At 32.8% G+C, this 12264-nt stretch overlaps 1 protein-coding gene across 9 annotated transcripts in view; it reads right to left on the bottom strand.

Moving 5' to 3' along the window:
• Nucleotides 1–12264, bottom strand: part of LOC100881566 (dual 3',5'-cyclic-AMP and -GMP phosphodiesterase 11) — a 102105-nt gene that overhangs the window by 73611 nt on the left and 16230 nt on the right. The window contains exons 1-2 of one of the 9 annotated variants that reach the window (XM_076529010.1): nucleotides 8919–9254; nucleotides 3460–3747 (exon numbers count right to left, since the gene is read on the bottom strand). The exons of the other annotated variants lie outside the window; for them this stretch is intronic. The gene's annotated coding sequence lies outside the window, so the exon portion shown is untranslated. Of the gene's footprint in view, nucleotides 1–3459; nucleotides 3748–8918; nucleotides 9255–12264 lie in introns of those variants that run through there. 9 annotated transcript variants of the gene reach the window in all.

The following is a 12264-nucleotide window of genomic DNA, read 5'->3' as shown; positions in this document are numbered from 1 at the left end:
CTAATAACTAATCAACTGAAAAATTTTCCACCATCGTCCGAAACTTCCCTAAAATCATACTCCACCTCAATCACCCTTAAACGCCACTCCACCCTTTACCCTCTATAAAAACATCCTCCACCACCATAAAAGCCCTTATTCCTTCATCAAACTATTCCCCATCGGAAACATAAAGGTTGGTTAACGGTAAAACGAACGCAAGCAATTGCAAAAGTTAACGGTAAAAATAGTGACTCGCCACTGCTTTCACCGATAATAAAAGCGTCTGAGTTTTGTTGCTATTCCAAGTGAAAGCTACGTTGCTCGATGTCAGTTAATTACGCTACCTTGTGCCAACACTTGCAATTATTTACTTCGAATTTACCGGCTACGAGTTTAAATTGAATTCGTGTCGGCCGTTAATTGCAATCGACAGTTTTCATTCGGAAACGGAACGATTGTAGGTAGAATCGGGAATGGAGACGGAAAACGAACAAAATGAGGTTTAAAATAATATCGAACGGTGTACGAGAGATCTGTACGGTTGCAAATGAACGCTTTGATTGGTGCTTAAGGACGTTGAGAGTTAAGTGTTTTGTTTTGTAGCGATTGTCTGATTGTTTAAGGATTTATTGATTGTTTTTGGAATGTATTGGGGAGACTGTAGAAATTGTGTTGCGAAATTGGTTTGTTGATTTAGTTTAGTAGGTGGTTTGAATGATTTATGGGGTTAATTGTACGTAGTTGTAGTTGGATGTGTTTATAGTTATAAATAGTAATTAGCATTTGGCTATTTTGTTATTATATGACTGTAAGATATTGTTTTATAATTTTATTAGTGTAGGACTTTACTGTTTTATTCTTCTCCTATTTTACTGTTTTGGTACTTTGGTACTTTGGTACTTTACTATTTTACTATTTTACTATTTTACTATTTTACTATTTTACTATTATACTATTTTACTATTTTACTATTTCACTATTTCACTATTTCACTATTTCACTATTTCACTATTTCACTAATTTATTATTTTAGTAGTTCACTATTTTACCATTTTACTATTTTACTATTTCACTATTTTACTATTTTACTATTTTACTATTTTACTATTACACCATTTCACTATTTCACTATTTCACTATTTTACTATTTCACTATTTTACTGTTTCACTAATTTATTATTTTAGTAGTTCACTATTTTACCATTTTACTATTCTACTATTTCACTATTTTACTATTTTACTATTTTACTATTTCACTATTTCACTATTTCACTATTTCACTATTTCACTATTTCACTAATTTATTATTTTAGTAGTTCACTATTTTACCATTTTACTATTTTACTATATTACTATTTCCTCTTCTATAATATAACTTTTCTACTACTTTACTATTTTAATATTGTACTAGTGTACTATTCTATTACTTTACTATTTTACTGTTTCACTATTTCACTATTTTACTATTTCACTATTTTACTGTTTCACTAATTTATTATTTTAGTAGTTCACTATTTTACCATTTTACTATTCTACTATTTCACTATTTTACTATTTTACTATTTTACTATTTCACTATTTCACTATTTCACTATTTCACTATTTCACTATTTCACTAATTTATTATTTTAGTAGTTCACTATTTTACCATTTTACTATTTTACTATATTACTATTTCCTCTTCTATAATATAACTTTTCTACTACTTTACTATTTTAATATTGTACTAGTGTACTATTCTATTACTTTACTATTTTACTGTTTCACTATTTCACTATTGTACTATTTTACTATTTTACTATTTTACTATTGTATTATTATACTATTACACTATTATATTATTGTACTATTGTACTATTGTACTATTTCACTATTTTACAATTTTACTATTGTATCATTTCTATCGTTTCATCAATTCATTATTTGATAACATCATTATTTTACAAAGTTACCATTGTATTATTCTATTGTTTCTCTGTTCTACTCTTATAATAATGTTTCACTATTTAACAATTCTACTATTGAACCATACCTACTATTACATCAATTACCAATTAACAATATGACACTATCACCCTGTTATTATTTCAACAATTTTTATTATTGAAAACCACCCTGTTATTATTTCAACAATTATTTTTTAAACCCACCCTGTTACTATAAATCAACAATTGTAGAACTTTATACAGAAAAATTAATTTTATTATAACAATTAAATTACTTTACTATTCTACTACTTTTAATGAATAAATTTTAACAGTGTCCAAGACTAAATATTATATCAGTTGTCATTCATTATTTAAATGATTTCTTAGGCGCAAGATAAATGATTGTTATCGTTAAATGCTAATAGTTGTTGATTGTTAAACACCAATAACTGTTGTTACCAGTTCGTACAACTAGTTACATAATTGCTACTGCGAATATGTGACGAACTGCTTGTTACGAAACAGTACTTTATTCCTTTCAAATACGTACCTCGAACTTGCACTAATGATCTCATTCCAGAGTACGCACAATTTACGTAACGAGATAACTCTTACTTAATGGAGCATTACAGTACAGAAAATTTCAAAATTTCAACATTTACAAATCAATATTTTTAGAATTTAAACATCTGCAAACCAACATTATAAAACTTCAAAGTATTGAAAATCTTTCAGGATTTAGAAAATTGAAGTTCTAAAAACTTGATAATTTAGAGAATTGAAAATTTACAGAATTTAAGAAATGAAATTTGGAAAATTTACAGATTTGAGAAATAGAAAATAACTCAATAATAAAGTAATTGAATGATTGAATACTTGAGTGATTGAATCCTTGAATGATTGAATACTCGAGTGATTGAATATTTGAGTGATTAAGTACTTGAATGATTGAATACTTCAATGACTGAATACTCGAGTGGTTTAATACTTGAGTGATTGAATACTTGATTGATTGAATACTTGAGTGATTAAATACTTGAATGATTGAATACTTCAATGACTGAATACTCGAGTGGTTTAATACTTGAGTGATTGAATACTTGATTGATTGAATACTTGAGTGATTAAATACTTGAATGATTGAATACTCGAGTGATTGAATACTTGAGTGATTAAATACTCGAGTGATTGAATACTCGAGTGATTAAATACTTGAGTGATTGAATACTCGAGTGATTGAATACTCGACTGATTGAATACTCCAGTGATTGAATACTCGAGTGATTGAATACTGGAGTGATTGAATACTCGAGTGATTGAATACTTGAATGATTGAATACTTGACTGATTGAATACTTCAGTGACTGAATACTTGAATCCTTAAAAACTTAAAACCGTCAATATATAAAAATGTAAAAACCTGAAGATTTGAAAATTTCTGTCCAACAATCTCTACACGCACACACACACATACATAAAAACTAACTAAATTACATAAACTAAAATTGCTACACAGACTTTCACAATAGAAAGAAAGGAAGAAACTTACATGATTGATATATCGTGAATTCACGACTTCCGTTTATCGTCGCACCCTTTGTCTTCCGCAAGATTCAATAGCCACAGCAGTCTCTCGCATTCGATCTCTCTCCATTCGATTTACATTCTTGCGATTATTTCTGTCCATCGAAATCCATTCATCACCATCGTTCGATTTCATCCATCATTTCAGAAAAATCTTATCACTGACTGCTCGAATCTGTTCTACATTGGTAACCAACACTCACTCGCGATATCTTTATTCTTTCACCCTGATGCATCGTACTTTTGTCAATTTCTAAACGGTACAAAATTGCCATATATCGCGAGAGTTCCGAATATCGAGGGGCTCTCAACGTGACAGGTATATCCGACGGAATAATGCTCTACTACACAAACGATTTTAAATTAATAAATCAACGAGTTAATTAATTTTTATATTGATTTGTTAGCCTTTCAAAAAACTATGGTCTACACACAGACGTTTTTAAATTAATAAATCAACGAGTTAATTAATTTTTATATTGATTTTTTAGCTTTTCAGAAAACTATGCTCTACTATACAAACGTTTTTAAATTAATAAATCAACGAGTTAATAAATTTTTATATCGATTTCTTAGCCTTTTCGAAAACTATGCTTTACTACTTGAATGATTGAATACTTGACTGATTGAATACTTGACTGATCGAATACTTGACTAATCGAATATTTGACTGATTGAATACTTGATGGATTGAATACTCAAGTGATTGAATACTTGACTGATTGAATACTTGACTGATTGAATATTTGAATGATTGAATACTCGAGTGATTGAATACTCGAGTGATTGAATACTTGAGTGATTGAATACTTGACTGATTGAATACTTGACTGATTGAATCCTTGAGTGATTGAATACTTGAGTGATTGAATACTTGAGTGATTGAATCCTTGAGTGATTGAATCTTTGAATGATTGAATACTCGAGTGATTGAATACTCGACTGATTGAATACTCGAGTGATTGAATACTCGAGTGATTGAATACTCGAGTGATTGAATACTCGAGTGATTGAATACTCGAGTGATTGAATACTCGAGTGATTGAATACTTGACTGATTGAATACTTGAGTTATTGAATCCTTGAATGATTGAATACTTTACTGTTTCAATACTTGAGTGATTCAATACTTGACTGATTGAATACTCGAGTAATTGACGTCGAGTGATAAAAGTCGTAATTAATAAATCGAGTTAATAAATTGTTATATCGATTTGTTAGAAAACTTATCACTTTTAAAAAGTATCTTTAAAATCACGATTTCAAATGACGGGTTTCCTAAAATCCTCACGTTTTAATAATAAAACTTTCGTGCGAAACGTCGAGTGTCCTTTATGGGCCGACAACCTGTCGCTAATACGAGGGTTGGGAACATTCATGATTTATTAGAATGTGTTCCTCGAAAATCAGATGTCTATAAAGAAACGTCATGCAGTTATTCTGCCGAAAATAGGGAAAGAGCTGAAGAATGCTGTCATCAGAAATTGCTGTTCACGTTAAGAAAAGTTTCCTTGAAAATTAGAACAAAATTGCGTTACACAAGACGAGTTCGAATCTGAGTAAATAAGGGACCCATCCACGTACAGTTTAGTTATGCACGAAGCTTCAGACTTCCTCCATCACTATGAAGAGTAAATTTGCTAAAGTTGCCTCTCACAAAATTTTTCTTCCGATCGTTTCTTTTAAAATTGCATCTTTAAAATAAGCTTTCGCTGTCGTTCTTCTGAAATCTTTGGCGTGTTACGGGAATAATAAAGCTTTCGTGCGAACGTCGAGTGTCTTTTATGGGGAGATAACCTGTCGCTAGTACGGGAATCCGTGTTGGGATTCATGATTTATTAGAATGTTCCTCGAACTTGACTCATGGTATAAAATATTTAATTATATAAAATCAGATGTCTACAGGAAGCATGCTGAAGTTATACCGTCGAAAATAAGGAAAGAGCTCAAGAATCGTGTGCCGTCGTACATTTAACTCTTTATTATTTTCCAAATTAAAATCGTAGTTATGAAATATTTGTCTTCGACAACTTAAAACGACGTTATTGTGTTATGCGCTGCAAGTTCATAAATAGAAGAGAATTTAATATCAATAAATTTAATACGAGAATGTTTTATCATATTTAATAGAAAATAATTGGTTCTTTGAGATTGTAGTATTGTCATTAACAAATATACAATTTTCAATGGTAACGTCGCAATCGATACCAGTTATTTTATACAAAAAATAATAACATGTGCGTCATTTTAATCAAACTTTAAGCTTCAGGCCAGAAGTAGTATTTGGTTATGCTTTTATCAAATCGTGTTTGCCTTTCTATGCAACGAAATCGGTTATCGTTTGCTGTAACTGACAGCCATTTTGTATTAACCTTCCACTGCGCCGTTACGTACTGTTGCGAATTATCCTTAACTCTTTCACTGATTGAAATGTGAACCATTCGAAATATGAACCATTTGAAACATGAATTAATAAAAACCCGATACTTAATTTTAAACAACCTGCATATGAGAGCAAATTTGAAAAAATAGTTCAGAAATAAATCGAACTGAATGATCTCGCAGTGAAATAGTGATGTACATTGTACGTACAGTTGGTGAGTCGTAAATCAATAACTACGGCACAATCGTCGGTCAAATAATATTGATAACGTCAGAGTACGACTGATAATTCCCTGGTTTTATGGAGAGGAAAGATAATGGAGATAAGTAAAATGCAAATTCACGTACAATCTGTATGGCGATTTTACTCTGTTGTGCAATATATGGTATTTGGTTATAGGTGAACCGATGAAATTGCGGAGGAAGACAATTTTTGTGGTGGACAATGTTTTGAATTAATCGATAAATGTTTTTGACGATATTGTGGCGGTCTCGTGGGATGAATTTGGGATTTCGATGTTTGGGAATTTGGGAATTTAGGACGATAGAAGTTTGGGAAATTGAGAACTTTGGTATTTGGCGATTTGGGAATTTGGAAGATTGGGATTATGGACGTTTAGGAATTTGTGGTTTGGAAGTTTGGGAGTTTAGAGTTATTGGCATTTAGGAATTTGGGGATTTAGAAATTTGGAGATTTGGGAATTTGGAAAAATAGAAATTTGGTAATTTAGAGATTGGAAAGCGTAGGAATTGGAAATTTAATGGAATAGGGGAAAATTAGAATATGGGAAACTTGAAATTTGGGGATTTCGAAACTTGGCAATTTAGGAATTTAAGAAAATAGAAATTTGATAATTTGGAGATTGGAAAGCGTAGGAAATTGGAAATTGAGGAATTGGGTAATTTAGGAATTTGATAACTTAGGAATTGAAAAATTTAGAAATTTGATAACGTAGAGATTTGACAATATAAAAACTTAGTAATCTAAAAATTCAAAAATACAGAAATTTACAAATTTAAAAATTTGCAAAGAAATCACAAAATTTTGAAACTTGGTGACATGAAAATTAAGTACCTAAGTACCTTCGAAAATTTGAAAGAGTGTATACCTTCTAACAGAGTCTCTACAGCTCACAATACAGTTTCATAATATTATCGCCATGTCAATCGACCAATAATGCACGATAAACAAAGTAAATCTTTGATAAACTTATCCGAATCAGCTGATACCGTGATAGTGATATCACCTTTGCGTTTTTGTTTTGCAAATTGCGTTTCATTTTTTTCAAGCCCTCCTCGTATCCTTGCATAAAAACTACTACGTCATTAACTCATTCAAAAGCGTTGATAAAAAATTATCTCTTCTTCAAATCTTTATCTCACGTTCAAAAATTATTATTTAATATCGTAATTCAGTGGTGTCATAATTACACAGTGAGTCATGATCACAGGTTGAATGTCATAAGACCACAAAATAGCGTTCATGGCATGTCACTTTAGAGCTCAAACTTTGAAGACTACATAAAAGCTTCGTTAGTATTTTTAATATAAAATGGCTGCTTGCCAATTAGATATAACAACAAATTTTAGAGCATATTGATATCGTTGATTACATAAAAATTGATGACATAAAAGTACCAAAAAATAACTTATGCTACATCAATCAGTGGCACAAGGTAAAAATGACACTATGAAGGTTTTATTGATACCTCAGATACAAAATGGCTGATACAGCAAACAATAATCGTTTCCAGAGCCTCCACAGTCTGACACTATTTGGTGACATAAAACTGTGGCGAAGTAGCACTTGTGTTACATCGATTTGAAGCTTAATGTTCGTTGAAAATGACCATATAAACCTTTCGTCGATGTTCCTAATATAAAATTGTTGATCGTTAGATGACCATCTTACTGCGCATTGTACGGAGTAATCGATGGTTCGATTTTCTGATAACCAGCCCGTTATTAAAGATATTCGTGAAAGGTTTAGGTGGGCATTTTCAACAAACTTTAAGCTTCGAATTGATATATCATAAGCGCCATTTCGCGGTACTTGTCATCAAATTGCATCGGACCGATGTTTCGAGATCCGACATTTCATACGTAGAAGCCTAATAAAATCTTTCAGCTTCGAACTCGATGAATCAATAAACTGATCATTGGTAGATCAGTAAATCGAACAATTGATCGTTCTTGATAAACTTGTAATTGTTCCATGTAATGTGACCCGTGGCGAGGTTAATGAATACCGTTACTTTAAGCATAACTAACCCGGACCAATTATGGATGTACAAGGTGTCCGATTTCAATTAATCAATCACCTCAACTATTCGTTTTTCATGAAATGTTTCGACCTGAATATGTTATGTTTCCAAGGTAGACATCTTACATATTATGCACACAAGTCTTGTCTAGGCGGAGGTGCTACCTAGATTTCATAATGACTTTTTCTTAATGGAACTTTTTTCTTTTTGTATTCACACAGATTTCTACGTTACAAAAAATTAGTGTATGTCCAGAAAACTCATGAGTTTAAATTCTTTTAAAAATTTCACTTTTCACAATAATCTCTGAAATTATTTTGTTGAGATGTTACCTAAATTTGTTTCTACACAGAAAATTATGAAGAATCTAAGCAACATAAAGATGTTACTCCATTTAAAAGAAGAGCTATAATAATGAAATCTTGCAGGTATATTCAGCTGAACAAACCACGTGTGAAAACCTTTCAAACTACAATTTCTATTTGCAAGGTTTCTTGCAAAAAATAAATTTGTACATCATACCACAGTCTTCCACAAAATATTCCAAATAACGTACCATCTAAAAAACTGATCTAATCCAATAAATCTGAACGTTCTATCAAAAAAAGCGATAATCCAGTCAAAACTCGCGGGAACCATCACCGAAACAAACCACGTGTCCGTTCAAACTATAGTTCCGCGACATTTGTCGAAGAAAGCGAAATATATAAAAATTGATCGAGCAGATTAAAGTGGGACACCCTGTATATTCGTATCTCTCATAACCTATACCGATTACCGATACTGGTTTCCTCGTCGGTGTTTCGAGCATCGTCGGGAAAGCTGTACACGGAAAATCGATCATTCTGTCTGAATCGCGAGCAATGTCGCGCAAATAATCGATTATCGCTCCAACCGTCGATACAAACGACACAGATCACTGTTTGACTTCATCGTTTCGCGATGATGCGCGTTGAACATCGGCGACCAGATAAGATCGGTGGCCAGCACGGATCTCGTTCGATCGACGAAATTTTCGGTGGAAATACGTTTTGCGATAATTACGAGAACCGAGGAATTTCACGGGAAACGAAAAGCTGAGACAGACAAAGCATGCAAACCTGCCGCACGACCTACATGCACTGACTCCCGTCTGCTCGAACGACGGAACCTGAACTCGCTTATACGATCGCGTGCTATACACGTTACACCCAGGGCCGTATCGTTTGGTGGACATTTAGAGGGTTCCAAATATTGGTATATCTCGATATTATTAAGCATTCGCCCCGCAATATCGTGACGCACTCGTGACGCACATAGTTGGTGCGTGATAAAGACTTTTCACTACTATTTAATTTTGGGTTCAATTGTAATTATAAACTATGTAGTCAAGGTTCCCTGGAGGCAAAATTTCAACTTTTCTTAGTTGCAATGACGTTCTAGTAATAATTAAAGGGCTCCAAATACTGGTACATCTCGATATTAACCCCCTGCCTTACAATATCGTGACGCACTCGTGACGCACATCATTGGAGTGTGACAAACACTCGTATTTTCACTGCAATTTAATTTTGGGTTGAATTTACAGACTGCATAATCGAGGATCCCTGGAGGCAAAATGTACCTAATATTTTGTCTTTCCTTAGTTGCATTTACGCTGTAAACATAATCAATTAGCTATGAATGCAACTGCCTGGAGGATTGTAACTTAAGGGATTGCATTTGAGGGAATTTTAGATTTTAACAGATAACTCCAAAAATTTGTTTATTGGAAAGTTTTATGAATTGTTTAAGAATTATTACATGAGTTTTTAAAAATTTCGAAAAGCTATATTTTATCACCATAACACGACATCAATCTAAATAGTCACCCATGTCAGTATAACGAGAGTTTACCATATTACAATATAATAATATTGCTCGTCATAAAATTATATTACCATAGATAATTAATGGAAACTACTACCTCATATTTGTACAACTAAAGATACATATTACAAAGCACTTACATAAAAGCATGAATCTCCCTCATCTTAATGTGTTTTAAAATAAAATAAAGAAAAAGAAATTTGTCAATGAATATTCTAGTTCACTAAACCGTCAGAAAATTCACTTTCATTTTTCTTTTCTTTGTAAACGTTAGATCACATCATTGCCTTTGTCAGTGACAAAAGGAAACAGAGAAACCTTTTATGTATCCTTGCACTAATATTCAACGCAGATGCAAACACAGGAAGGCGGCTAATTATAGAAGTACAGTGTAAGGTTAATTATATCTCACTGCATTATCATGCAGTGTTGGTATCCATTCTTGATTCGCCCCTGACTGTAACGCGACTGTCTAGACACGACCCTACAGTTTAGACCTACTACGTTTCTCTGTGTCACATATGTACAATTAACAAAATAATTAAAATAACAATATTATTTTCCCACTAAATTATTACGTTTTTGTGCGACGGATGAAACTCTGTTATCGTACATTTCTTTGCGATACAGTAAACACTCGTTTTAGTGTCGTTGACAGATTCAGAATGGGAGATTCTTGGAATCGGCAATATACTCAAATTGTATGATAAAATTTGGTATTTTATAATACAGTAATTTCTTAAATTCTTATAATGCGAGGGCATCACATAGCGATGTAAATGTGGCGATATAACGCGTGGAAATCTTATGCATAGTGATATTATGTATGGTGATATAGTATGTGGCGATATAACGCATAGATATCTTACGCACAGCAATATAACGCGTTATAATACCATTCATGGCGATATAACGCGTGGAAACCCTACACGTGACAATATAATACGTGGTAATACAACGCGTGGAGATATAACGCACTGCAGTACTACGCGTAGCAATATAACACGAGAAAACCCTACGCGTGGCAATGTAACACGGGAAAATCCAATGCGTGGCAATATAACGCGAGAAACCCCAGTGCGTGGCGATATAACACTAGAAAACTCGGCGCGTGGTAATATAACATGAGAAAACCCTGCATGTGGCAATATAATGCGAGACAACCCTACGCGTGGCAATGTAACACGAGAAAATCCAATGCGTGGCAATATAACGCGAGAAACCCCAGTGCGTGGCGATATAACATTAGAAAACTCGGCGCGTGGTAATATAACATGAGAAGACCCTGCATGTGGCAATATAACGCGAGAAAACCTTGCGCGTGGCAATATAACGCGAGACAACCTTGCGCATGGCAATATAACGCGTGGTAATATAATGCGTAGAAATCCAATATATTGCAATATAACGCGTGGTAATATAATGCGTAGAAATCCAATATATTGCAATATAACGCGTGGTAATATAATGCGTAGAAATCCAATATATTGCAATATAACGCGTGGTAATATAATGCGTAGAAATCCAATATATTGCAATATAACGCGTGGTAATATAATGCGTAGAAATCCAATATATTGCAATATAACGCGTGGTAATATAATGCGTAGAAATCCAATATATTGCAATATAACGCATGGTAATATAACGCTAAAAAATCCTACACATGATGATATAACGTATGACAATATAATGCTTGACAAAATTGTGCACCTAAACCGTCGACTTAACGCGCGGTAATATAACACATGGAAATTATACGCATAACGATATATCGCGTGGTGTTATAGCACTTGTATCTCAATGTGAATCAAATTCATTCATGATTCAAGGAGACCTGCATTACCGACAATGATGTACAAAAGCAATGACCAACAAGCAACGCACCCAAACGGACACTTCAAAAACTACGATACTTATTATTCACGAGTACATATTTATCAAAAAATGATAGTAAGTACAGTAAGAATGCTGACACACGGATTGAGAATTCCGGATGACGTAATCACTTGCTAATTTTATAATATAGCATTTCACAGTTTAACGGTACTAATTACGTCCATTAATTTATAGTATTCACTTGTATATTGAATTCGAAATATCGTTGAACTCGACATCTTTCTCGCTGTATAATCATTTTTTTTCGATGACGATGCATGCAAAAACGTTTCATTCGTTAACATATTTCAAGTTCTTTTATGAACTTGTGAATTCTTGTGAAATTTTCAAATCTAAACTATCAAATATATTTTGTAAAAGTAAAATTTTAGATCAAA

This window comes from Megachile rotundata, chromosome 2, assembly GCF_050947335.1.
Source record: "Megachile rotundata isolate GNS110a chromosome 2, iyMegRotu1, whole genome shotgun sequence".
NCBI classification, from domain to species: Eukaryota; Metazoa; Arthropoda; class Insecta; order Hymenoptera; family Megachilidae; genus Megachile; species Megachile rotundata.
Note: the sequence above shows the minus strand (reverse complement) of the source record. Positions and strands in the feature narration are given on the sequence as shown.